The 24,486-nt window shown below is 47.4% G+C and overlaps 1 protein-coding gene across 1 annotated transcript in view; it reads left to right on the forward strand.

The window, feature by feature from the left end:
• Nucleotides 1-6: 6 nt before the first annotated feature.
• The window catches only part of ARHGEF3 (Rho guanine nucleotide exchange factor (GEF) 3), a 312,995-nt gene continuing 288,515 nt past the window's right edge, over nucleotides 7-24,486 (forward strand). Inside the window, exon 1 of the mRNA XM_010851657.1 lies at nucleotides 7-128. The gene's annotated coding sequence lies outside the window, so the exon portion shown is untranslated. The remainder of the gene's footprint in view (nucleotides 129-24,486) is intronic.

Genomic DNA, 24,486 nt, shown 5'->3' on the forward strand with positions numbered 1-24,486 from the left:
TCACCCACCAAGCCGGAGCTAGACCCCACCTCCAAGCCGCCCTCGTTCCATCCCGGTGCCCGCGGCAGAGTGTGCGCTCCTGGCTCCGGGCACCCTGAACGGTCAGGGGAACCCTGGAGGCGGCACAGGTAGGCAGTGCCACCACCAGCCCCGACCGGCCGCCGCTCCGCCGGAGACCCTGACTCCGACCCTCTGCTAGCTCTTGGGCTAAAAGTTCCCGGACCCACTTCCGGGGACGGAGGTGCCACCTGTCTTGGGGTGCGGCCCCTTTCCCTCCGCGTATCTTCCCGTCGGGCGCTGTTTGCCGGGGCTCGCAGGACCACCAGTTATTTCGCGGCGGGGAACCTGGCTTTGGGCGCGCGGGGCGGTGGCTTCGGTTTTGGGCCCACTCGGGCCCCTGTGCTCGTTGCTGCTTAAACTAAGCGGCTCGAGGATCCAGGGAGGAGGAGGGGGAGGCCGACACCATGGGGTTAAGGCGAACTTCGGTCCCTCGTAGCTAGAGACGGGCAAGCGTCTTCCGAGTGTGAAAGTTTCTACTGAGTCGAGTTCCCGTGGGCTTTGCCACGAGGAAGAACCGCTCTTGCAGTATCAGCGGCCTCATCAAGGGCTTATGCGTTGATGAAACTGAGTGGCTTGTTCCTCGAGGGCTCTCACTCCATTTAATGCCCAAACCAGGCTTGCCTCCAGCACTGGGCAAGGATGCGAGAACTGCCAAATGGTGGTTGTCCTGGGTGAAGTAGCAGAAACGTATTTTTAAGCAGTTCATGCACTGCCCAGGTGTTACTACCTTCTACCCTGGGTGTGGAAGAGTTTTGCTAGGTCTGAGTGTCAACTGTGTAGTCTTGCGCAAGTTACTTCACCTGCTCATGCCTCAGTTTCCTCATCTGTAGAGTGGAGATGATCATAGTACAAACCTTAAAAGGTTGTGTAAGATTAAAGTTTTTATTGTAGTGCCTGGTACAGGCTAAGTTCTCCCTCGGTTAACTGTCCTTCTTGTTACTATTTTGACTGATATTAACAGAGCACCCCCATCCCTAACTCCACTGTGAGCTAGGTGAGCAAGCTCTCCGCACTTCTCCGTTTCCTGATAAGGACCTGAATTATTTACACAGTAGCCCTGGTGTCCCCTTCCGCCTTGAAACACGTGGGCTTTGCATTAACACTTCCTATGCTTAACTGGCCTTGTGTGAAATGTTATCTTAGAATGTGAGACTAGAGATGACCTTTGTCAAGGACAATCCTGGAAAATGGGGTCTTGGACCTTCTCTGGAGGCTCTGGGGTGTTGTGGGATGTTTCCCTCACTGGAGTGGAGCGGATAAGGTTTCATTAGGACCCCTTCAGGCCTTGGTCCCCCTGACAGGCTGACATCTTCTATCAGAGCTAGAAGAGGTAGTGTGGGAGTCTCTTTATGGGTCTGAGGGCCTGATCTTGCCCCCTCTCTTTCATTTACTCACCTCTAACAGGTTGTCCGTTCCATCAGTGGGGTGCTCCTGGGCTGAAACAGTTTAGTTTTTTCTTGTAGGGGTGGTAACCAGATAGACGTTCTGAACCTGGGGCTCTAAGAACCTTCTGAAATACACCTGAGATGCTTGGAGCACAGGTGTGTATTTTTTCAGAGGGTTCTCTTTACATCGTATTCTACAAAAGGCCCGCATCCCCCAAATATGGGACCTGAATGCCAGGTGGGAAGATGGGAGTTATGGTCCCCTATACAAGACAGGCCCACTTTTTTATGGAGTCACGATGTCAGCATTTCCTCTGTCCCTGTAGGTAGAGGTGCACACATGTTCCTTTGTGCCCTTGCTCAGAGCTCACCTGCCAGTGGAAAGTTCAGAGTCAAATCAGCTCTGCCTTGACTTGAAAAAATCTGATAAAGAAGTCAGTGGGGAAAGAAGGCCGGCGGGGGTGGGGCGAGATGTGTGTTTAGGGCCTGTGGTGGGGCCTTTAGGATAGGGTGCAACTGATGAATATTTGAATTCAACTTGTCAGGAGACTTCTCAGACTTCTCTTTTGCACATGCTTTTCCTTCTGCTGAGCACACTCTCTCACCGCCTTTTCTCATGTCTGGTACTTTCATGCCATTTAGCTCAGATGTTTCCTCTGTTGAAAAGTTTCCCCTGACAACTTTGTCCAGAGCATCCCCTTCCCTGTCAGTTTCTGTCATGTTCCCCCATTTTTAAAAATTAATTTTATTTTTGGTTGGTTGCACTCGGTCTTTGTCGCGGAGAGAGAGGGCTCTTCTCTAGTTGCAGTGTGCAGGCTTCTCATTGCGGTGGCTTCTCTTGTTGCGGGGCACGGGCTCTAGGTGTGTAGGTTCAGAAGCTGTGGCACACAGGTTTAGTTGCTCTGCAGCATGTGGGATCTTCCCAGGCTAGGGATCCCTTGCACTGGCAGGCGGATTTGTATCCTCTGCACCACCAGAGAAGTCCCGAATTCCCCCATTGTATTTTACTCTTGGAGTTTGCCTCAAATGGTTTTCCTCATGTGTCTGCTCAAGGGTTTATTGTCTTTGTCCACCCAGAAGAATGTAGAATCCTGTTACCCTTGTCCCTGCTCCACTCTGGCCCCTGGCACACAGTAAGTGCTCACTTAATGTCTGTGAGGCACAGCATGTATAGTATCCACTGAGGGAGGCTCCTGGAGGCTGGAGAGGTTTAGGAGGAGTGAAATGCAAAGGAACTGGCCGATAGGAATGCCAGTCTACAGTGTGACCTTTGAGGTCACATAGTTCAGCCTGCAGTTTAAACCACCTCCACAGCACTTCCTCCTAGTTACTGCTTAACCCAAGCTCGGATCCTCCAATGAAGGGAACTCGTTGCCTCCTGAGAGAGCCTATTCCTGCCAGAGAAAGATGTGGGATGCAGAGAATGGGATGTCGTCCCCATATCACTCTGATGAGGGGGAGAGGTGCGTGCTGCTGCTCCAGTTTTTCTGGTCCATGTTGCATCCTGAGCCTTTCATCCATCACCATCCATCCCAGTGAGCTGCCTCTATTTCTCTGCCATCTCCAAGGTTCCTGAGCCCCTGACCAGAACTCAGTGTGCTCCTGAGTCAAGAGTCATTGGAGGGAGCCTAAGGCAAAGAGGCATCAAAGAAAACTGCAATTGTTTAGAAACCTTCGAGGCCAAGCTCTGTATCGTTCAGACTCCTGTAACTCATTGGGCAGCAGGGGTGGTGGCCATGAGGTATGGGGCTCTGTTTCTTTCATTCTTTTTGTTCTTTTTTGAGATTTGTCCAGTTAATTCCTCAGTTTATTAATTATAGTCTTATTTATATTTTTAAAAGATTAATCCTTGGACCCATTACCTTAATGATTTGTAAAGATATCGCCTGATTCATATCACCTCGCACAAACGGGTTGAAACTTGAATGAAAACAAAATGTTTATATATATGATTCTAAGTTATTGAGTCAGTTCCAGTTTCTGTGGGAGGTCACCAGTGTGGTGAGTGGAGCAGGGTCCACTGTGGAGAGGTTTAGAGGAAGACTTAGCTTTTTTTCCAGTGTACCTTAGCCACTTAGCTCAGCTAATTTACTTCACTTATTCAGGAATCACTTATGGAGGGAGTGCCCTGGCACTGGACACACAGCCATCAAGGAAGCCAACAGCGCTCCTCCCTTCAGAGTTCACATCGCAGGGGTCAAGCTGGGTAATAGACAACTAGACCTATAACAAGATGCCAAGTTGTATGGTCAGTGTGATGAAGGAAATGAAACTGGGTAAGGGGATTCAGAGTAGCTGGGATGGAGGCAGGGTTGGTTTAAGTTAGGGAATGTCTCTGCTGCTGCTGCTGCTGCTGCTGCTAAGTCGCTTCAGTCATGTCCAACTCTGTGCGACACCATAGACGGCAGCCCACCAGGCTCCCCCAGGATTCTCCAGGCAAGAACACTGGCTCTCAGGAAGCAGCATTTGAGTGTAAACCCATTTGAAAGAGGGAGCAGCCTTGTGGGTGGCTTGGTGAAGACCACGCTTTACATGTGGCTATGGTCTGTCTCCCTGGGGAAGGGAGAGAGGAAATGAGGCAACATAGGCAGAACCTCCCCCACCCTCTCTCCAGATCTTAGCAGGTGGCTGGCATAAGATCTCAGCATTGTGTGCACTCCTGGTTGACCAGAAGGCTGGTGTCTTTCCTTTCCAGGGGGTGGGGCCTGGGGTAGTGATGTTCCTGAAACTGCTGCCTGGAAGTGAGCATGAACCTTGGGGGCTTGATGCAGGATTCTCACTGGTTATAGCTGTGTGTGTGTGTGGGGGGGGAGTATACTGTGGAAAAGGAACAAAGTAGCAGCCTTCAGTAAGTGCCAGTTAATCTGAATGGCTGTGCCTTGTGAGGCTGAGCCCTGCACCAACATCTTAACATGTCTATGTGTGTCACATACCCTCATTTTCCAGACCAGAAAACTGAGGTGTGGAGTGATGAATAACTTGCCAACTGTATGTCTTCTTGGGCCTCCTGTCAGTTGTGCTGAGAGAGGTGGAGGTGAAGAGAATCTTCCCTGAATATCTGTTCAGTGACATGAAGAGAAATGGGTGTTTGAAGTATCTTAGGCCTCTCTTGGGTGCACATCCCTGTGGAATGTCAGCCCTGGGAGGCAGAGCGAGTGCTCAGCCCCTGGCTCAGTGAGGGCTTGTTGGGACATTTGGTGGGTGTCCCAGGGTCTCTGGTGGCTATGGAGTAAGAAGGCTAGAGGAGGTGATCACTTTCATTTCCCAGGTGTCTCCTGACTTTTCCAAGGTGAAGCACAAGTTTTCAGGGCAGAACTGGACATGGGGCCCAAGTCAAAACAGGAATGCACAGAAAGAGACGCTGGGGCCCGCAGCCAGAGTTGGAGGACAGAGGAGGCAGCTTGGTGTCTTGCCTGGCTCAGCCAGCTAAAGAGCAAGCTAGTTAGTTACCGGTCCACCTTGGCTCCTTATCCCAACACCCCACCTCCACTTCCAGCCAGCATATAGTAACTTTATGTGTCTGAATTTGCTGGTAGAACCCCAAGCTCTGAATTCAACTCCAATTCTGAGCTCCATAATATTTTCCTGGAAACTGGAGGAGAGTACTGACCTGGCTTTGAAGCAGATTGAAGTGTCTGTAGGTTGTAGAGATGGCAGTTGGGGTCTTGTGTTCCAGTCTCTGCTGCAGTGTTAACCAAGGGAGTGACCTTGGACAAGGTGCTTAACCTCTCCGAGCCTGTTTCAGTGAACCAGTGAAGTTGCTCAGTTGTGTCCAGCTCTTTGTGATCTCATGGACTGTAGCCTACCAGGCTCCTCCATCCATGGAATATTGCAGGCAAGAGTCCTGGAGTGGGTTACCATTGCCTTCTCCAGGGGATCTTACCAACCCAGGGATTGAAGCCAGGTCTCTCACATTGCAGGCAGACACTTTACCATCTGAGCCACCAGGGAAGCCCCCAGGCCTGTTTGTCCATCTGTGAAGGGAGATAGTGCTTGCCTGTACCTCGGAGTTTTGCTCTGTGGATTAATTGAAAAGATATTTGCAAAGTGCTTACCCCCATCACAGCCTGCATGCTGGGGGGCTTGCTGGGGTCATCATCTGGTACTTAGGATTGACTCAGGTCACTCCATCACTTCCTTGTGCTCCTATCGAAAAGGTGTGCTCAGACACACCGGAAGTTCTTCATTCAGATTTGGGGACTTCAGTGGTGTGGATGTTATTCTTTTTGGAGACCATCTTATTAGACAAATCTGGATAATGGAGTTGACGATCAGTTTATGGTGAGACAGAGGCCAAGTTGAACTGCTGCTGAGACCTCTTGCCCAACTGTAGCCCCCGTTCTCTCCCAGCAGTGCCCCTACATGCTCAGGGCCGCCACTCCCTAAGGGGCACATGACACCTTTGGAACTTGGCTGCTTCAACTCACAGTTCTGATGCACCTTCACCCCAGGTCCCCACTGGTTCCTATAACAGAATGAACCTGACATCCACTTTCAAATCTTTGCTCCTGCTATTCCCACTACCTGGGATGCTCTTTTGCTCTTCTCCACTTTCACAGCTTCTCTCACTACCCAACTCCAGTGGCCTCTTCCCTTTTCTTCTGTTTTGGCTAGAGAAAGAAATTATCTTTTGCATGGCATGCCCTGATTGTTTCTTAATAAACAGAAAAGCAAGCAAATCAGAAATTGTAGAGTAAATAATGAAGTTCCACCTCCCTCATTGCAGGCTTACATCCAGAAAGAACATTTATGATCAGCTGGCTGTGTATTTCTCTTACAATCTTACATAACAACTTTGTGTACCTGTGCATATATATATTTTTAAGGCTAACACAATCATCACTTGTTTTGTATGTATTCTTCTCCAGCCTTGTTCTTTTTTTTCCATTTAACCATAGGTCCAGGAGCACCTTCTCTGTCCATATGCTCTCTTGTTTTTACCTGCCCTGGCTCTCACCTTCCCCTGGAAGAGTGTACAAATTTATGTGGAAATGCATTTTCACTTCTCTTAAGTATATACTGAGCAGTGGAATTGCAGGTTGTATGGTGACTCGATGATTAACATTTTGAGGAACTGCCAAATGTTTGCCTTGTGGCTGTTCCATTCTGCAATCCCACAGCAGTGTGTGAGGGGTCCAGTTACTCCACGTCCTCACCGATGCTTACCACTGTCCATCTTCTTGATCACTGCCAATCTAGCCCAGGTGAAGTGATCTCATTGCGGTTTTGATTTTCATTTCCTAACGGTTAGGGGTGTTAAATATGTTTTTTAACTGTATTTTTTAAGGCAGTGTTGGGTTGGTAATACAATTGAGAGGAGGGTACAGAGATTTCCCCCTTGCTCCCACACATGCCTCGCTCACCGGCATGCTACATTCATCACCAGGGATGAACTTGCAGTGGCAAATTCTGTAGTTTGCCTAAGGGCTCCTCGCTTTTGGTATTCTACTTTCAGTGGGTTTGGGTAAATGTACAATGCCATATACCCGTCTTAACAGTATCGTACAGAGTACTTCACTACTGTAAAAACCCTCTGTGCGCTGCCTGCTCATACCTTCTTCCACCCCTGCCGTATTCACCGGTCTTTTTGTTGTCTCCACGGTTTTGCCTTTTCTAGAATGTCATACTGTTGGAATCATACACCGTGTATCCTTCTCATTTTGGCTTCTTTCACTTAGTAATATGAATTTAAGACTTCCCATGTCTTTTCATGAATTGATAGCACATTTTTAGCACTGAATGACATTCCATTGTCTGGGTGTATCCCAGTTTATTTTTCTCTTTACCTACTGAAGGCCATCTAGGTTGCTTCCAAGTACTGAAAATTATGAATAAAGCCTCTATAAACATCTATGTGCAGTTTTTTGTCTGGACATAAGCTTTCAGCTCTTTTGGGTAAACACCAGGGAGTGGATCATATGATAAGGGTGTCCTTAATTTTTGTGGTTTTTTTTTGGCTGTGCTGGGTCTTTATTGCTACATGTGTCCTTCTTTCTTTGCAGTGAGCAGGGGCTGCTCCTTGCTGCGGTGCATGGGCTTCTCATTGCAGTGGTTTCTCTTGTTGTAAGCATGGGCTCTAGGCATGTGGCCTTCAGTTGTCTGGCTTCAGTAGGTGTGGCTGGTGTGCACAAGAGCAAGGGCTCAGGAGTTGTGGTGCACGGGCTTAGTTCTGTGGCATGTGGGATCTTCCCAGACCAGGGATCGATCTCACATCCCCTGCACTGGCAGGTAGATTCTTAACCCCCAGATCACCAGGGAAGCCGGAGTGTGTTTAGTTTCTTAAGAAACCTTCAAACTGTCTTCCCAAGTGACTGTACCATTTTGCATTCCCAGCAACAGTATATGAGAGAGTGCCTGTTGCTCCACCTGCTCGTCAGCATTTTGTTGTTGGTATTTTGGATTTTAGCCTTTGTCGTAGGTACTAATGGTATCCTCCTTGCTGTTGTCCTGTGATGATATGTAGCATCTTTTCCTATGCTTACTTGCCATGTGTGTATCTTCTTTGTCGAGGTGTCTTTTAAGGTCTTTGGGCCATTTTTCATTCAGATTGTTTCTTCTTATTCAGTTTTAAGAATTCTTGGTATATTTTGGATAACAGTCCTTTATCACTTGTGTCTTTCACAAATACTGTCTCCCACTCTGTGGCTTATCTTCTTTTACTCTTGGTATTATCTATTGCAGAGCAGAAATTTTTTTAATTTTATGAAGGCCAGTTTATTATTTCTTTCATGGGTTGTGTTTTTGGTGTTGGATCCAAAAAGCCATCACTAGGCTTTCTGCTGTTTATTTTTTGGGAGTTTCAGACATTTGCATTTTACAAGGTCTGTGATATATCTTGAGTCAATTTTTGTGAAGGATGTGATGTCTGTGTCTAGATTTTCTTTTTGTGTGTGGATGTTCAGTTGTTCTCAGCACCATTTGTTGAAAGGATGGTCTTTGCCCCATTGTATTGCCTTTGTCCTTTGTCAAAGATCAGTTGACTGTATTTATGGGGGTCTGTTTCTTGGCTCTCTGTTCTGTCCATTGATTTTTTTTTTTTTTTTGGTCTCATCTTTTGCCAATACGGTGCTGTTTTGATTACTGGAGCTTTATAGTAAATCCTGATGTCTTGTAGTGTCAGCCCTCCAACTTTGTTCTCCTTCAGTATTATGTTGATTGACTATCTTTTAATGTGTTTATTAGCCATTTGTATATCATCTTTGGAGAAATGTCTGTTCAGATCTTTTGCTTATTTGAAAAACTGGGTTGTGTTTTTACTATTGAGTTATAAGGTTCTTTATATATTTTAGATTCAGTCCCTTATCAGATAGATACATAATTTTTCAGTATTTTCTGCCATTCTTTGGGTTGGTCTTTTTACTTCTTTGATGGTGTCCTTTGAAGCCCAAGGTTTTAATTTAGGTGAAGCCAACTTACCTATTTTTCTTGTGTTGCTTCTGCTTTTGGTGTCTTAACTAAGAAACCTTTACCTAATCTAAGATCATAAAGACTTATGGCTAAATTTTCTTCTAAGGATTCTACGGTTGTAGCTCTTATATTTAGGTCTTTGATCCATTTTGGGTTAATTTTTGTGTGTGGTGTGAGGTGCACCAGTACAGCTTCATTCTTTTGCATGTGGATACCCTGTTGCCCTGCACAGTCTGTTGAAGAGACTATTCTTCTATTTTATTGTTTTGACATCCTTGTCAGAAATCAGTCACAAATGTGTTTATTTTTGCATTCTCAGTTCTATTCTATTGATCTATATGTCTGTCCTTATGATACTACCATTGTCAGTACTGTCTTGATTATTATACCCTTGTTCAGTTCAGTTCAGTCGCTCAGCCGTGTCTGACTCTTTGCGACCCCATGAATCGCATACCCTTGTAAGTTTTGAAATCAACAATTATTAATTCTTTCAAGTTTGTTCTTTTCTGTGATTGTTTTGGCTCTTTTGGGTCCCCATATGAATTTTAAGATCAGCTCATCAATTTCTGCAAAAAAGTCAGCTAAGTATTTGACAAGGGTTGTACTGAGTCCGTAGTCAGTGGAAAGTTTGACAGTCTCATCAATACTAAGTCCAGTCCTGAAATACTTTTCCTGGGTGCGTCACTCACCTCCACAGGTCGTTGTCTTATGGGGACACACTCAGAGGCCCACCCTTCAGGCTGCACAGACAAAAATCCAGGAACATCAGCATCTTTTTTAATTGTTGAAGAAAGTGACACCATATAGTGTAGTGTTTAAGGCTGAAGACCTTGGATAAAACATTTAACACCCGATTTTGTGGAATGGAAGTGCATCTGGCACTGACCAAGCATATGACCGATCTGCTGCCTTTACTCTGAGGGTGTGATGAAGATCCCTAAAGATCCTCCCCAATTCCCCCGCCTCCATGCCTTGAGAAGTGTGGTGAGAACTAAGGACCCCACACCCTGGAGGTACCAGGGAATGGTGGAAAGCATTGGAGTAAGGCTGCATTTTAACTTGTTTTATCTACTAGGCAAATAGATTGCATTTAATGGGAGGGTTTTTGCTGCCAAAGCAATCCCCCACCCCGCATCATAGTTTGAAGAATGGAATAAAAATAAGAACGGAATACTATCACATATTAAAAGATTAGTTTACACCCCTAACACACTTATGTGTTCCAGATGTAATGCCTTGGCACAAGTCCAAGGTTGTATTCTCACAGAAGAAGAAACAAGAAGCACAGCACCTACACGTGCATCTGTAGGAACCTGGTTTTCTGAATTTAAGGAACAACCTGGGGACTCCATTGGAAACTGCAAATCCACTCACACCTCAGCTTACTCTAAGCTGGGACAAAGAGCTCCATTTTAAACAAAACAGTGCTAATGCATGTATGTGTGTATTTGTGTTTGTCTGTGGTGGGGGATTGGAGTTGTTTATCACTGTTGTTACAAAAAAGTTGGGGCTGAGTTTTTCATTTTTGGAGGGGAAAAACTTAGAGGCAATAGAAATTATTTTGAGATCTTCAAAATCTAAGCTTCTTTGGTTTAGCAGATTCCCTTTACCTAAACTGTAAGAACAGTTCCTAGGGATTTCATTTCCATTCTTAAGTGAGGGGTGTGTGTGCCTGCATGTGCGGCTGGAAAGTTAGGGGAAAACACAGTGACATAACCCAGCCCCCAAACAAGGAAGCGCATTACAGAGCTGAGGTTCCAGCCTCAGAAGGTGCAGCTTAACTGACCTTGAGTAACCTCTTTTTATGACACATCTCCGGCGGGGCGGGGGGGGCAGTGGGGGAGAGAACTGTGTCTCTCCAGCATGGCTTTAATTTTACAAAAGCCCTATGCAGCCTTGCAGACTCAAGTGGTTTTCTTAGCAAACCACATTTCATATGTTCTGGGCTGGGCAGGGCCTCACTAATCCTTGGCCAGCATTGTGAGTCAGAAAATATTTAAATGACCGCCTGAGTCCTTTGAGGAGAGAGAGTTGGCAAGTTATCTTAGGGAGCTGAAGTGACTCTTAAGCAGCATTGCAGGAAAACAGGCGTAAAGTTGACACCAATGTTAGCAGCTTTCTTTTACTATTACCTCTTAGAGTGAGATAATAATGACAATGCTACCAAATTTTATTGAGCACTTACTATATGGTGGAATCTGGCTTGTTTAACTCTATTGGTTTAAATGTTAATTTTGTCTAAAAAAAGTTCCTGTACCTTCACAGAAACATCTTGAATAATGTTTGATGAAATATCTGAGCCTTAGGGTCTAGCCAAATTGATATTTAAAATGAAGTATCACAGAGGTTAAGATACTGTTTGAAGTTGTTCAGCAGAAAGGAATAAGGCGATGGAAGCAGAAGCGTGGTACTGTTACAGCTGGGAGGACTTTCAGAAAGAACTCCATCTGCCATGACTAATTGCAAAATAAGATCATCCCTCTGCAGTTACAGAGCGACAGACAGTATGGATTGGCAGATGGGGTGGGGGCCGGAGTGGCTCAGATTTTCTGCCTTTGAGTTGAATGGATTTTTCTTACATTTCACTTTTAGATCACAGGCCTGAAAATTCATGGCCCTAACTGAGCAGGGCCATTTATCTGCAGCTACTGGGTGCTTGTTCAGTAGTTTAATCTCAATTGCTTTATGTGCTAATGAGGCATTTGTGTTTTAGCCTAAACTTGGGAGACTGCTCCTGTCTTCTGAGCCACCAGCTGCCACACAGCTGTGGTGGCCTTTGGGTCACTGGCCACAGGAACTGTTGGTGCCTGGGGCTGTCTGGGGGGGAACTCAGGCTGCATGTGTAAATGTGGTGTCCCAGACAACATTATTATAGTTTTAATTGTATCTTTTTTTTAAATTGAGATATTCACATACCATAAAATCAACCACATTAAAATACACAATTTAGTAGTAGTTTTGGGTATATTCACAAGGTTGTGCAGCTGTTACAACTGTCTGATTCCAGAATATTTTTGTCATCGTAGAGTACATTTATTTTGAAATAAATATTCAATAACACTGTCCCATGATGAGGTCTGTCCCATCAGTACATAAACACGCATGCTGTTATTTTTTCCAATTTAAAGAAAAAAAGAAAACAACCCACGCACTTCTTTCCTTCAGCCAGACTGCCATTTCTTTTCATTTGAGAGCAAAATTTCTTGAAAGAATTGTCTGCACTTGCTGACTCCCAATTATTTGCCCCCTGCGCTTTCTCACTATTTTTTAATAAAAAAAAGTGATAAACTATACATAACATGAAATTTACCATCCTAGACATCTCTAAGTGTTCAATTTAGTGTTAAGTATGTTCACACAGTTGTGCAGCCGTTTCCTGGACTTTTTCATCTTGCAGAACTAAAACCCGATATTCATTAAATGACTGTGGTCCATTTCTCCCTCTCCTCAGACCCTAGTAGCCACCACTCTGTTTTCCGTCTCTATGAATTCACTACTCTAGATGCCCCCTACAAGTAGAATCAATACGTGTATTTATTTGTGAGGCAGTATTTGTCTTTCTTGGTGACTGGCTTCTTTCGTTTAATGTCTTCAGTTTACATCCAAGTGGTAGCATTTGTCAGAATGTGCTTTGTTTTTTCCCTGAGGCTGAATAGTATTCCATTGTATGTAAAAGATCACATTTTGATTATCCATTCATCTGTTGTGGAGGCCTTTGGTTTGCTTCCACTTTGGCAGTTGGATAATGTTGCCATCCCAATTCTCTATCTCTTTCTTCTTCTTTTTTTTAATATTTTGGTTTTGCTGCACAATATGTGAGATGTTATTAGCTCCCCCAACCAGGGATCGAACCTGGGCCCCCTGCATTGGCAGCGAGACGTCTTAACCACAGGACCACCAAGGAAGTCCCACAACAGTCTTTTGAGCCCATTATTCCTCATGAATATCTCTTGCCCAGGTCTGCAGTGACTGCCCTGCTCTTCATCCCAGTGGCCCATTCTCTAGCCCCATCCTGCTTGGCTATCAGCAGTGTTTGACAGTTGGTCATTTTCTCTTCCCCGAAGCTCTTTCTTTACCTCGCTTCCAGGACACTGGTCTTCTTCCCACACCTCAGTTGAGGGCAGTTCTGTCTCTGCTCGTCACCCGGGCTGCTACCACCCTTGTCCAAGCCCCTCTTCAACATAACGGGGTTTCTCACTTCCTTCACCTTTACTGAGATATCACCTTCTCTGGCCATCATATCTAAACTGTCAGCACTACCCCCACACTCCTCTCTACCTTTCTAGATTTATTTTGTCTCTTAACTTCTGTCACCGTCCAGTGTAGCGTGTATTTTGCTCATTCATCTTACCGTTTTCTGCCTCCCCTACTAGAATGGAAATTCCATGAGGGCTGGGGTTTTTCTTCTATTTTGCTCCCTACCATATCCCCCACACTTCGCCTGGCACTGAGTAGATGCTCAGTAAATATTTGTGGAACCAGTAAATAAAATTTTGGAAAATAGAGATTAAAAGCGGCATGCTGCGATTCATGGGGTCGCAAAGAGTTGGACACGACTGAGCGACTGATCTGATCTGATGATTCTTTCATTATGATACAATTCTTGCCATATTTTCTTACATGTGAATTGTTACATATAAGTGGGTCTGTATTTGTGTGTCCTGTTTTTTCCCACCAGACATTACTCCATAAGACTTCTTTTTTTCTTAAGTTGCTACATAATCTTCATGATTACTTGCTGAACAGCTGCATATTGTTTTCACTGAATGGATGTAGCAATTTTATTTAACCTTGTTGTTTTGTTTAGCACTATTGGGCAGCCTCCAATTTGTTGCTATTGGAGATTACACCGCAGTGTGTGTCGGGCATTTGCCCTGCCTCCCTCCCTCTCTTCTGAAAAGAGTCCTCATTCTTTTGATCCCAGGAGGGGACTGCAGCCCAGGCTGGGCCTGTCATGGTTCCCCAGCCACTTGGCTGTGGTGATTGGTCCAGGGATGCATATAGGCCCAGCCAGGATAGGCCATGGGCTTCCCTTGGGTCACCCTGACTCAAAAGTGGCAGAATAAATGCTCAGAGGCACCAGAGCTGTAAGGGGGGGCCCCTTCCTCAGAGAGAGGAGTGGTGACAGTATAAGGAGGGAGATGAGCCCATCACTTGTGATCCAGTGCCTGGGCTGAGCTGTTTCGTTATGCTTCCAACAAATTCCCCTTTTCACTGATGTAGATGGAGTTGGATTTCTCACTGCAAAGAGAGAGTCTAGAATAATCCAACTCAATGAGCATCCCCACTCACTCCTACCCCCTGCCCCCATTCCCTTTTTTAGTTCTTTAGTCCAGAGCAAGAAAAGAGGTTACAGGGTACCTAAGGCATCTTTCGGGACAGAAAATGCATTTTAGCAGAAGAGCTCAATTATTATTATTATTTTTTGGTCATACTGGAGAGAGAGTGTGAAAGCATCATCGATCTGTATTCAGATGCTGGCACTGCTATCCCATAGGGGTAACCTCAGTTTATTTGTCTGTAAAATGGGGGTGAAAATAATCACACCCTACCTCAGGGAATTGTTTTGAGGACTAAATGAGTTAACACACACACACAAAATCTTCAGAATGGTGTGTAGCAGAGTGAAGGAACGCTCACTGAGCATTAGCTGTGGCAGCTGCTGGGTTATGATGCCCAACTCTTAAAAGGGTGTGCGTGCTCAGTCATGTCCAACTCTTTTTTCAGCCCCATGGACTGTGGTCCGCCAGGCTCCTCTGTCCATGGAATTTTCCAGGCAAGAATGCAGAGTGAGTTGCCATTTCCTCCTCTAGGGGATCTTCCCGACCCAGGGATCAAACCCACATCGCTTGTATCACCTGCATTGGCAGGCGGATTCTTCACCACTGAACCTTGGGAAGCCCATCTTAAAAGGGCAAGAGGAGTTAAACAGAACTCCCATGTGATGTACTAACAGCAATTCCATTCCTGTGTGTACACGCATAAGAAGTGGGTGTACCCATACGTGTATCCAGAGATGCTTGCACACACAGATTCATACCAGTGTTATTCACAGTAGCTGAAAAGTACAAGCAACTCGGGTGTCCATTGGCACATGAATGGACAGAATATGGTGCATGCATACAATGGCACGTTACTCAGCCACAGAAAGGGAGGAAACAAGCCACAGCTTGGATGTACCTTGAAAACACAATGCTAAGTGAAGTAAGCCAGGCACAAAGGGACAGACATTGTATGATTGCACTTCTATGACGTATGAATAGGCAAGTTCATATAGATAGAAAGTAGAATGAAGGTTACTGGGGCCCAGGGGGAGGGAGGCCCCCGCTATGTATTAAGCAACTCGTGTTTAATGAGTATGGAGCTTCTGTTTGGAATGATGAAAAAGTTTTGAGATGGATAATGGTGATAGTTGTACAACATTGCTAGTGTACTTAGTGCTCCTGAATTGTACACTTAAAAATGGTTAAAATGGTAAATTTCATGTTGTAAATTTTTCCACCCCCCCCCCTCAAAATGTAAGAGTAGTTAGAGGGTGTGAATGGGTGTGAACTATGGTGGGTCTCCTGGACTTTTTCTTTACATTCTCAAGTTAACTCAAAATGAAGCAAACCACAGTGGAAAAAACGGCACAGACTGAAACAGGATGGGTGGTGGTGGCGGCAATGGGGTGAACTACCCAGGAGCCCACAGCGTCCTTCCAGTGTTTGACACTGCAGGCTGGGACCTGGCGTGGGACGAGCAGGCCACCAGGCCAGAGGGTGGGAGAGGAGGGACAAGGACAGGGTCCAGATGAGTGTTCCTAGTGACTATGTCAGTCCTGTCCTGGGTCAGATGGGCCCAACCCAGAGCTAGAGACCATGTGAGTCACAGCTCACCCTCCAGGGAACAAAGGGATGTGGCAGGGAGGGGCTGGGCTGTGACTCAGAGGCCATGGCCTCTGTGAGCTTCCCACCAGGTGCGTGGAGGCCCCCTCCGACTCCCTGATTGGCTTCCCCTGTGGGGGTGGTAGCAGGGGTACCCACTTCCGTGCAGGCGTTGAGAAGGCTCCCCAGCAGAGCCTTAACGTTGTCCAGAGTTCTTTCCCTGCTCGTTTTTGGAAATACAAACACAATAATAATAGCAGCAACATTGCTTGAGCAATATGCTCAAGCTCAGGGCTCTGTGCATTTAATCTTCAAGCTTCATCTCACCTTGTCAGCTAGTCTTATCAGTCCCACTTTACAGAAGAGAAAATGGGCTTATAGGGATGAAGCAACTTGCCTGAGGCCACACAGGCTGCACGTGGCAGAGATTCAGGAGGCTGGACTTGTAACCATGACGGCACATAAACACACACAGACACACACACATTCGTGCAAGATTAGACTCCAATACGTGACTTTATCTCTGGGTCTTAGTTTTAAAGACAACTTTAATATTTTTTCTTTGTGCTGATGAAAAAAAGTTGGAAAATACAGATAACAAGTATATTCAACAACAAAAAGATCATTCGGTCTGATTGCATTTTAGCATTTCAGTTCATTTTTATTGGTTCCTTTGGGATTCTGAAGAGTAGATGACATTAAACAAACCCAGTGAGTACTCAGTGCCCCTCACTCTGCAGGGCACTGTGAGTATCACAGTCATGACAGTTCTGTCCAATGTTTGTAAAATGGTGATGGTATTTCAGAAGGACCAGGCTCCTTTGGAACAAATTACTTTAAATATTCCAATAAATAAGTGTAGTATAGTTTGCCCCGGAGGGAGCAAGCTATAATATAATACTTGTTTCTAAGGCATTGTTTTTCTGTGTGTAAAAGGCTACATGTCTTGTTTAATGAAAAGAAACTTGTTCCTTCAGTATTTTATTTGAAAGAGATTGTGGGAAATATGTAATTTTTCCCTGCTTACTGCCACTTCTTAATGAATGTGGCAATGATGAGAACAGGACCAAAAAGGTTAAATCCAGTGAACAGGGGGGAAGGGAGATTCATCTTAGCCCATAGTTTAAATCTCATCTCCTGAAATTTTATTGGAGTTAACCAGTTGATAAACTGACTCATCCAGGTGGCCCATCCTCGACTTTTTTCCTATCTGTCTAGTATCAACAGAAAAATCAGTAAGAGTAAAATTAAGTACCCGGTTTTTTGTCCATTACAAAAAGACATTCATTCAACAAGTACATACTGAGTGATATGACGGCTGGGGTTTCGTTCATTGGGAGGGGTATAGAAGAGAAAAGGTTAGGAATGACTTGACTATGGGGGTTGTATGATGGTTATATTTTTTCTGCTTTTGTATGTGTTTGAACTTTTGCATTCAAAACTGTGTGTTGTGATATTGAGCATTTTAGCCTTGGGCCAGGCCATATACTAGGTGCTGGGGATGCCTTGATGGTCAAGACAGGCTCAGATTCTGCCGTTTTAGAATCAGAAGACACTCATTCAGGAAGCAAGTGCTAATCAAATAGTCACATGAATGTAAGTAAAATTACAGCTGTGATAAGTGCTGAGAAATCACCAGTTGAGATGCAAAAGTCTGCAGTGTCAACTCCATTTCACCCAGTACTGGTGGAGGTACGAAGTCCTCAGCTTGAGGTAGCATGAAGGGAGCAGGTGTGTGTGTATGTATGTGTGTATGCTCATGGACATACACGCAAGCGTGCATTTGTGTGCAAGCTCAGTAAAGGCTGAGAGGCTGTGGTTCGTTGTCTGTCTGAAGCATGGTGTGATAGAAGGAATCCAGAGTAGACCAGCTAACTGAATGCTCTTCTAGAGAACTTCTGTGTTCAAGAGGATAACAGAGCATAATCCTCCAGTGAATTCTGATTCTGATTAGAAAAAAAAAATCTGAACTTTTTCTCACCTTTCACTGCGTACTCTGCCCCTCCCTGTCATGCCTTCTAATCCCCATCCCTGCTGTTTCTCAGTCTGTGTATGCCATTCCTCCTGTCTAGAATGCTCTAACCCCTGCTCTTCTCAGGGTCAGCTCCTTTCCATATATAGGTCTTGGCTCAAATGTTGCAAGGGAGTCCTTCTCTTAGCACTTCCCTCGGTTTACTTTCTCTTCCCCCATTTTTCTTAGTCTCTTCCCCAGGCTTTGAGCATGGTGACACAGGGGTGTGTCCCATAGCGTCACTCACCCCCAGCTGGTACATGCAGACAGTGGGTGCTCAGCACATCTGACAGCCGGATGCTATCTTACATCATCCCTGTGCATATTCCTACTTGATTAGTTTGCATTTTAAAAGGATTTTGACCCATGGAGAGTTGTCAAAATGGGCTTAAGGGAAGTTACGGAAGCTTAATATGAGATGAGAGTACTTTGTGTATGGTCTGTGTCCAGAAATTCAAACAGTAGGGTCATGTACATCTGAATTCTCTTGGGCTGCAGGAGGTGAGGTGAAATGAGATTCTTCTGCCGGCTCCAGTTCAAGGAAAGGGGTATTTGGGAAGCCCCATCTGTCTCGCGGAGAAGGCAATGGCAACCCACTCCAGTACTCTTGCCTGGAAAATCCCATGGACGGAAGAGCCTGGTGGGCTGCAGTCCATGGGGTCGGTAAGAGTCGGACATGACTGAGTGACTTCACTTTCACGCATTGGAGAAGGAAATGGCAACCCAGTCCAGTGTTCTTGCCTGGAGAATCCCAGGGACGGGGGAGCCTATTGGGTGGGGGTGGGGGGCATGAAGAAATGAGGGCTATAAATGTTTTATAATTTGATTTAGTTCGTGGTTATGCTGCTGCTGCTGCTAAGTCACTTCAGTCGTGTCCGACTCTGTGTGACTCCATAGACGGAAGCCCACCAGGCTCCCCTGTCCCTGGGATTCTCCAGGCAAGAACACTGGAGTGGGTTGCCATTTCCTTCTCCAATGCGTGAAAGTTGGTGGTTATATTGGAGTATAAATATCTAAAAACATTAATAACTTGTACACATTAGATTTGTGTAGTTTATGTTGCAAACTGTTGTGTTATGTATGCATACATTTTGTTATGTATGCAAAATATATGGCAGTCTTTCTCTAGAGTTGGTGAAGGAAGGTTGGGGAGCTGAAACAGTGTCCGAGGCCAGGGCAGGCTGGAGGGGAGGCGAGGTTGGAGCCCGTGAGAGGCCGGATTTTCCCCTGCCATGGTGCTCTGGTGTGTTCCTCCTCGTCCTCACCCACCTCACCCTCATAGCATGTGAGCAATAGCCACCATCCACCAGTCCCTAGCATGAGGCTCCCTTTGCAGAAAGAGTTGGCGCTTGGGAGGGAGGGCGGCTGGCTGTTCCTAACTGTGGTGCTGTTGAAAGGAGAGAGGTATCTATCTGCTGTGTCCTCGGAGTCCCTGAACATCCCATCCTGGAAGGGAGAGAAGCTGCCCGTTGGCTAGCTTTACCTGAAGCTGATGGTTAATGGTGATGGTGGTGCTTGGTGTTACTGGGTAGGTTGGAGGGATCCAGTGAGGAGGTGGAACCTGCTTCTGTCTGCCTGGGCCTGACGCTTGGCACCCACACCTTGGGCTGATCCTTTGTAACAAATTAAAGTGTGTTGTGTAGATTGCCCAGGGCAGCTTTGTGGGTCTGCTGGGGCAGATCTCCAAGCTGAATGGCCTGAGGTTCCCTGGGCTGCGGTTGGTGCTCTAGAGGATCCCTGGTTCCATGCTTGGCTGCCCTTGCTGGTGTCTTTCTGACAGGCCTGGCTTCTTGACAGAGAATAAGCATTCTGGTTATGGATCTGAATGCTAGCATGGTTTGACTTGTATCTGTTTATATCTTTGTGGTCTGCCATGTTCTGTCAAAGTTTTAAGCTACTTCACCAAGAGGAGGTGAGGAAGGTGCAGGTGTTAAGAGTATCTGAGGCTCTGGAGCCGGAGTTCCCAGGTTCCCAGGCCTGACTGTACCAGAGACGGCTGGCAGCTTGTGCACCACTGCGGCGCCTTGGCCGGTGGCCTTGAGCGAGTCGCTCTGTCCCTTTGCGCGTCAGTCTCTCTGTTGGATGATGGAGGATGCATTTGCGATGAATCTGGATAACATAAGTAACAGTGCCACCTCTGGGTTGTTGTGTGGATTTAGTGGGGTAATTAGTGTAAAGCGCTAAGACCTGGTACACAGTCCGCGCTCCTGATGTTAGTGGCGGCGGCGGCAACAGTGAAGAGCACTTAGGCGGGCTGGAGGAGTAAAGGGCCCAGGGCCATCATGGGCCCAGCGTGTCAGCACTGGAGCGTACTTGACTTGTCAGGGCTCAGGGTATGTTCGATCACTTTCTATTTTTTATTATTCCATCACCTGACCACAGGTCCTCCATCCCTTATCCACAGTTACAGAATCAAGACACAACTACATGATTTTTAAAAAGTTTGATGCAAACTCATTGGATGCCCAGATCTGAGATAATAGGAGCCTCTTCAGAGTGTGTGGCAGAAAGTCACATGTTCAGCTGCAGAAATATTCGTGAACTTGACTGTGGATGCTCCACTTGACCCTGCTGCAGCTGTATGGAACATACTATACATACTTTCTATTACCTTTCTAAAATGCAGATGTTATGAGTTCTGAAATGCATTCAGCTCCAAGGGTTTGGAAGAGTTGTGGCTGTGGTTTATTCTCTCGGTGGCCAGTGAGGCCAGTTTCTCTTTTTCGCTAATATGAAGGGATCCTGCAATGAGTATCCTTGATAGACTTGGAATTGCTGGGTCAGCGAGCAGGCAGATTTTAAATTTTTGTTAGCTCTGGGCAGATTGCCTTTCAAGGAGATCAGAGAAAATGGTGATTCAGTCCACCAGTAGCACGTGAGTGTGAATTTGGTCCCACTGCTCCCCTGCTTCCGTGAGCCTCCTCAGCCACGTGTGGTCCCAGGCTTACATCCTAGCTCCTCCCTGTCACGTTCGCAGGCCTCCCTTCCCAGTCTAGCCCTGGCCTGTCTGCCCAGACTGACTTTCTGGCCCTTCTGCTGCCACCCCACCGTCCTTGAGCCTCTGACCAGCTGCAGAGTCCCTTGGTCAGTCAACCACCATAGTCCACCCCACCCCACACACCCTGGACTTAACCCTGGACTGGACAGAGCTCTGTGGCCTTGTCTTCTGGGGAGAGCTGAGGGTCTGAGCTGAGAGAAGTTAGCCTGGAGGAGTGGAGGGGAAGCTCTGTGGGAAGTCCCGGAGGCAAACTTGGGAGGAAGATTTGTGTCTTCTGGCCGGTGGAAAGCCCTTGCAAAGGATTAAGCCAGGGAGTGACCTGGCTGACGGGACTCATACTTTATGCATGTGCTCAGTTGCTAAGTCATGGCCAACTCTTTGAGACCCCATGGACTGTAGCCCGCTGCGCTTCTCTGTCCATGGATTTTCCAGGCAAGAATACTGGAGTGGGTTGCCATTTCCTTCTCCAGGGGATCTTCTCGACCCAGGGATGGAACCCGTGTCTCTTGCATCTCCTGCATCGATTGGAAGATTGTTTACCACCAGCGCCACTTGGGAAGCCCACAGGCTATAATGGAAGGTTAAAGTGGTGTTAGCAGTTGATTTGGAGAGAAGGGGGTCAGGCCTTGTCACTGACTGTTGATGAAGAGTAAGACAGGAGAGAGAAAGGCCAAGGTCATAGAGGTGGGGCTTGAGGAGGGGATGCCAGTGAAGAGGGCACATGCTGCCAGGGTTCGAATCCCAGCCTCGGCTCTGGTTGGCAACAGGACTTTGGGCCAGGGCATTTCACTGTACCATATGCCTCACTGTTCTCATCTGTGAGGTGGGGCCTCCAGCTCCGCTACAGGGCTGTGCTGAATGTGAGTGGTGTCAGCAGTAGTCAGAGGGATGGCCCATAGCCGGTGCTGTGCAAAGCCGTCCTTCATGCTGTACCCTCAGTCTCCCCAGACTTGGCTTCCATCAGTTTCCAGATTCACGTTCTTGTCTGGCCCTGCTTTCATTTTCTTGCTGGATTGAGTCCCTCGAACCTGAATCACAGGCGGTGGATGGAGCTTGGACACCTGCGTTTCAGAGAAGTTCCCCAGGTGGACCCAGCTCTTCCCCGTAGGGCAGGAACCGTGTCTCCTCAGAGCCAGTCCCCTGGGCAGCCCTGGGTGGATGCTCTTGGAATGAATGAACCATCGACCACTGTCTGGTCTCATTTGCTCACAGACAGACCCAGCAGGCTGGACCGATCCAGCTTCCAGAGCAGCCTGCTGTGGGGCTGGCTGCCTCAGAGTCACCCTGGGGGTTGTTGTTGGTGGTGTGTCATCAAAGGGCACATTCCCAGGCCCAGCGTCGCAATTCTGATTCGGGAGACCCGAGTTGGGGCCGAGTGTGAGCCTGTGCGTGGACGATTCTGTGTTCTGCCTCCGGACACCTGAGGGCCCCGAGCACCGTGTCCTTCTGGCTGTGACACCCTGTGAGTCTGTTAGGGAAACACAAGGCCCTCGGCCTCAGCCACAGGCCCTGGCATGTCCTGCCGTGTTGGGTGAGGTTGACTTTCTCGCTGCCAGGTCACCAGGTGTGGTTTCTGGGTAGTGGCAGCAGCTGCTCCCCTCCTGCAGTCAGCAGGAATGAAAACACCTGGGTGTTTTGAACTTGAGTGTCCCTCTGCTGCTACCCCAGATTGCACAAGAGCTAGTGTCTTTGTCACAGCTGATGCCTCAATGACTTGGGGGCCTCTGCCTCCAGTCTCCTTTGGTTTGTGGTCTCATTCTCCCTGCCAGCCCCTTGGGAGGGGGTGATGGGGAACAGCTGCTCTCACCACAGCAGAGCACAGGGCTTGGGTGCCAGGCTTTGCGTCCGGAAGCATCTGCCCCTTCCCATTGTCCGCGCCTTTCTGGACACAGAGGAAGGCTTATAACTGGGCAGAAGGGCCCTCCTTCACTCCTGTCTCCCTGCCACCTGCAGGCTTTGGGTGAGTTTGTGGAAGGTGCGTTCTTGCTCTTGACCTCTGCAGCCTGCTGAGCTGTAAAGGTCCCATTGTGGTGTTGCAGGCACCTCCTGGTTACTTCTGTGCCTGAGAAGTGGGTGAGGGTTCAGCAGCTGGCAGAGCCAGGCCGGCACTGGACACGTGACTTGGCTGGCCCAGTGCAGCTTGCTCACACCTCCTTGTCATTTCTTGTGTGCTTTGCGGGCGTGTGCCTCTCGGAGAGGAGGGCAGGGATTTGGAATCCTGGAGGGGATTTTTCAGAGCAGATGCAGGTCTCAGCCTCCAACCTGGGAATCAGTGGAGGGGCCAGGTGGGCTGTCAGCAGGCTGGGGCTGGTGGAGCGGGTGAGGGTGGCATGCTCAAAGCCTCATTTGGGGTGACCATCACTGGCAAGGTCATTTTCTTTGTGACTGTGGTCGAGGTAGCCAGTTTACTGGCTCCTGAGGTCTCTGTGTCTGTGTGGTCTTGCCTTCTGGGTGGGTCTGGAATGGTTCCTCACCAGGTAGTTTTATATTCTCTGAAAGTGTTTCTCCCTCCTCGTTATCATGCTCCTGTTTGCTCAGTAGCCCAGTTCCCCACACTTCAAGTTCTGCCTCTCAGGCCTGTTAACCTAGCTGCCCCAGGCTCACTCTGTTCCAGCAGGGACCCTCTCTCTTACACCTTGCTCCCCGAGACCCCCAGTGCTAAATACAGTGTGGATTCTGGACTCTCTCACTATGGGACCGCTGACAAGTTGCTCACCTCTCCTCGGGACCCTCTGCTTTCTTGTCTGTTTCCTGTGGAGGGGAGGGGATGTCCGCCTTTGTGGAGCACTGTGCTCTGCTCTTCGCTGGCTCTGTGTTATCAAATCCCCAAAAAAGCGCTGTGGAGCTGACACTATTACCATCCTATTTTGTAGTTGGGGTAGTGCTTTGAAAATGCTCAGCTGCTTCAGTCGTGTCCAACTCTTTGTGACCCCATGGACTGTAGCTGGCAGGCTCCTCTGTCCATGGGGATTCTCCAGGCAAGCAGACTGGAGTGGGTTCCCATGCCTTCCTCCAGGGGATCTTCCTGACCCAGGGATCAAACCCGAGTCTGAGTCTCTTACATTTCCTGCATTGGCAGGCGGATTCTTTACCACTAGCGCCTCCTGGGAAGCCCATAAACGGGGAAACCAAAGCACAAAGTAGCCCTTTCTGGGCTCTCGAGGCCACCAAGTGGCAGAGGTCAAATTAGAGTCCCTGTAGTCTTAACTTCAGAACTGACAGGCTTGACTGGTTCTCTGTAGTGTGAATGTTTTCAGCATTTATAATATAGATCTTTCAGCACCTTATGGTACATCATGCTGTTGTGGAAATATGGTATCATGGAATCCCACCTCTCTTGCATTTGACTTATGTTGACTGAGCTGGAAGCTCTTAGAAGAAAGAAACAACCATTGAGGGATTCCCTGATGGCTCATTGGTAAAGAATCCACCTGCCAGGAGACACAGGTTTGATTCCCGATCTTGGAAGATCCCACAGGCTGTGGAGCAGCTAAGCCCGTGTGCCACAATTATTGAGCTTGTGGTCTAGAGTCTGTGTGCCGCAACTACTAAAGCCCGCATGCCCTAGAGCACATGCTCTGCAACAAGAGAAGCCTCTACGAATGACAGGCTGGCACACTACAGCTAGAGAGTAGCCTCCACTCACTGCAGCTAAAGAAAAGCCCATGCAGCAATGAAGACCCAGCATCAGTTCAGTTCAGTTCAGTTGCTCAGTCATGTCCAACTCTTTGCAACCCCATGAATTGCAGCACGCCAGGC

Source organism: Bison bison, unplaced genomic scaffold (assembly GCF_000754665.1).
Source record: "Bison bison bison isolate TAMUID 2011002044 unplaced genomic scaffold, Bison_UMD1.0 scf7180017864304, whole genome shotgun sequence".
Taxonomy (NCBI): Eukaryota; Metazoa; Chordata; class Mammalia; order Artiodactyla; family Bovidae; genus Bison; species Bison bison.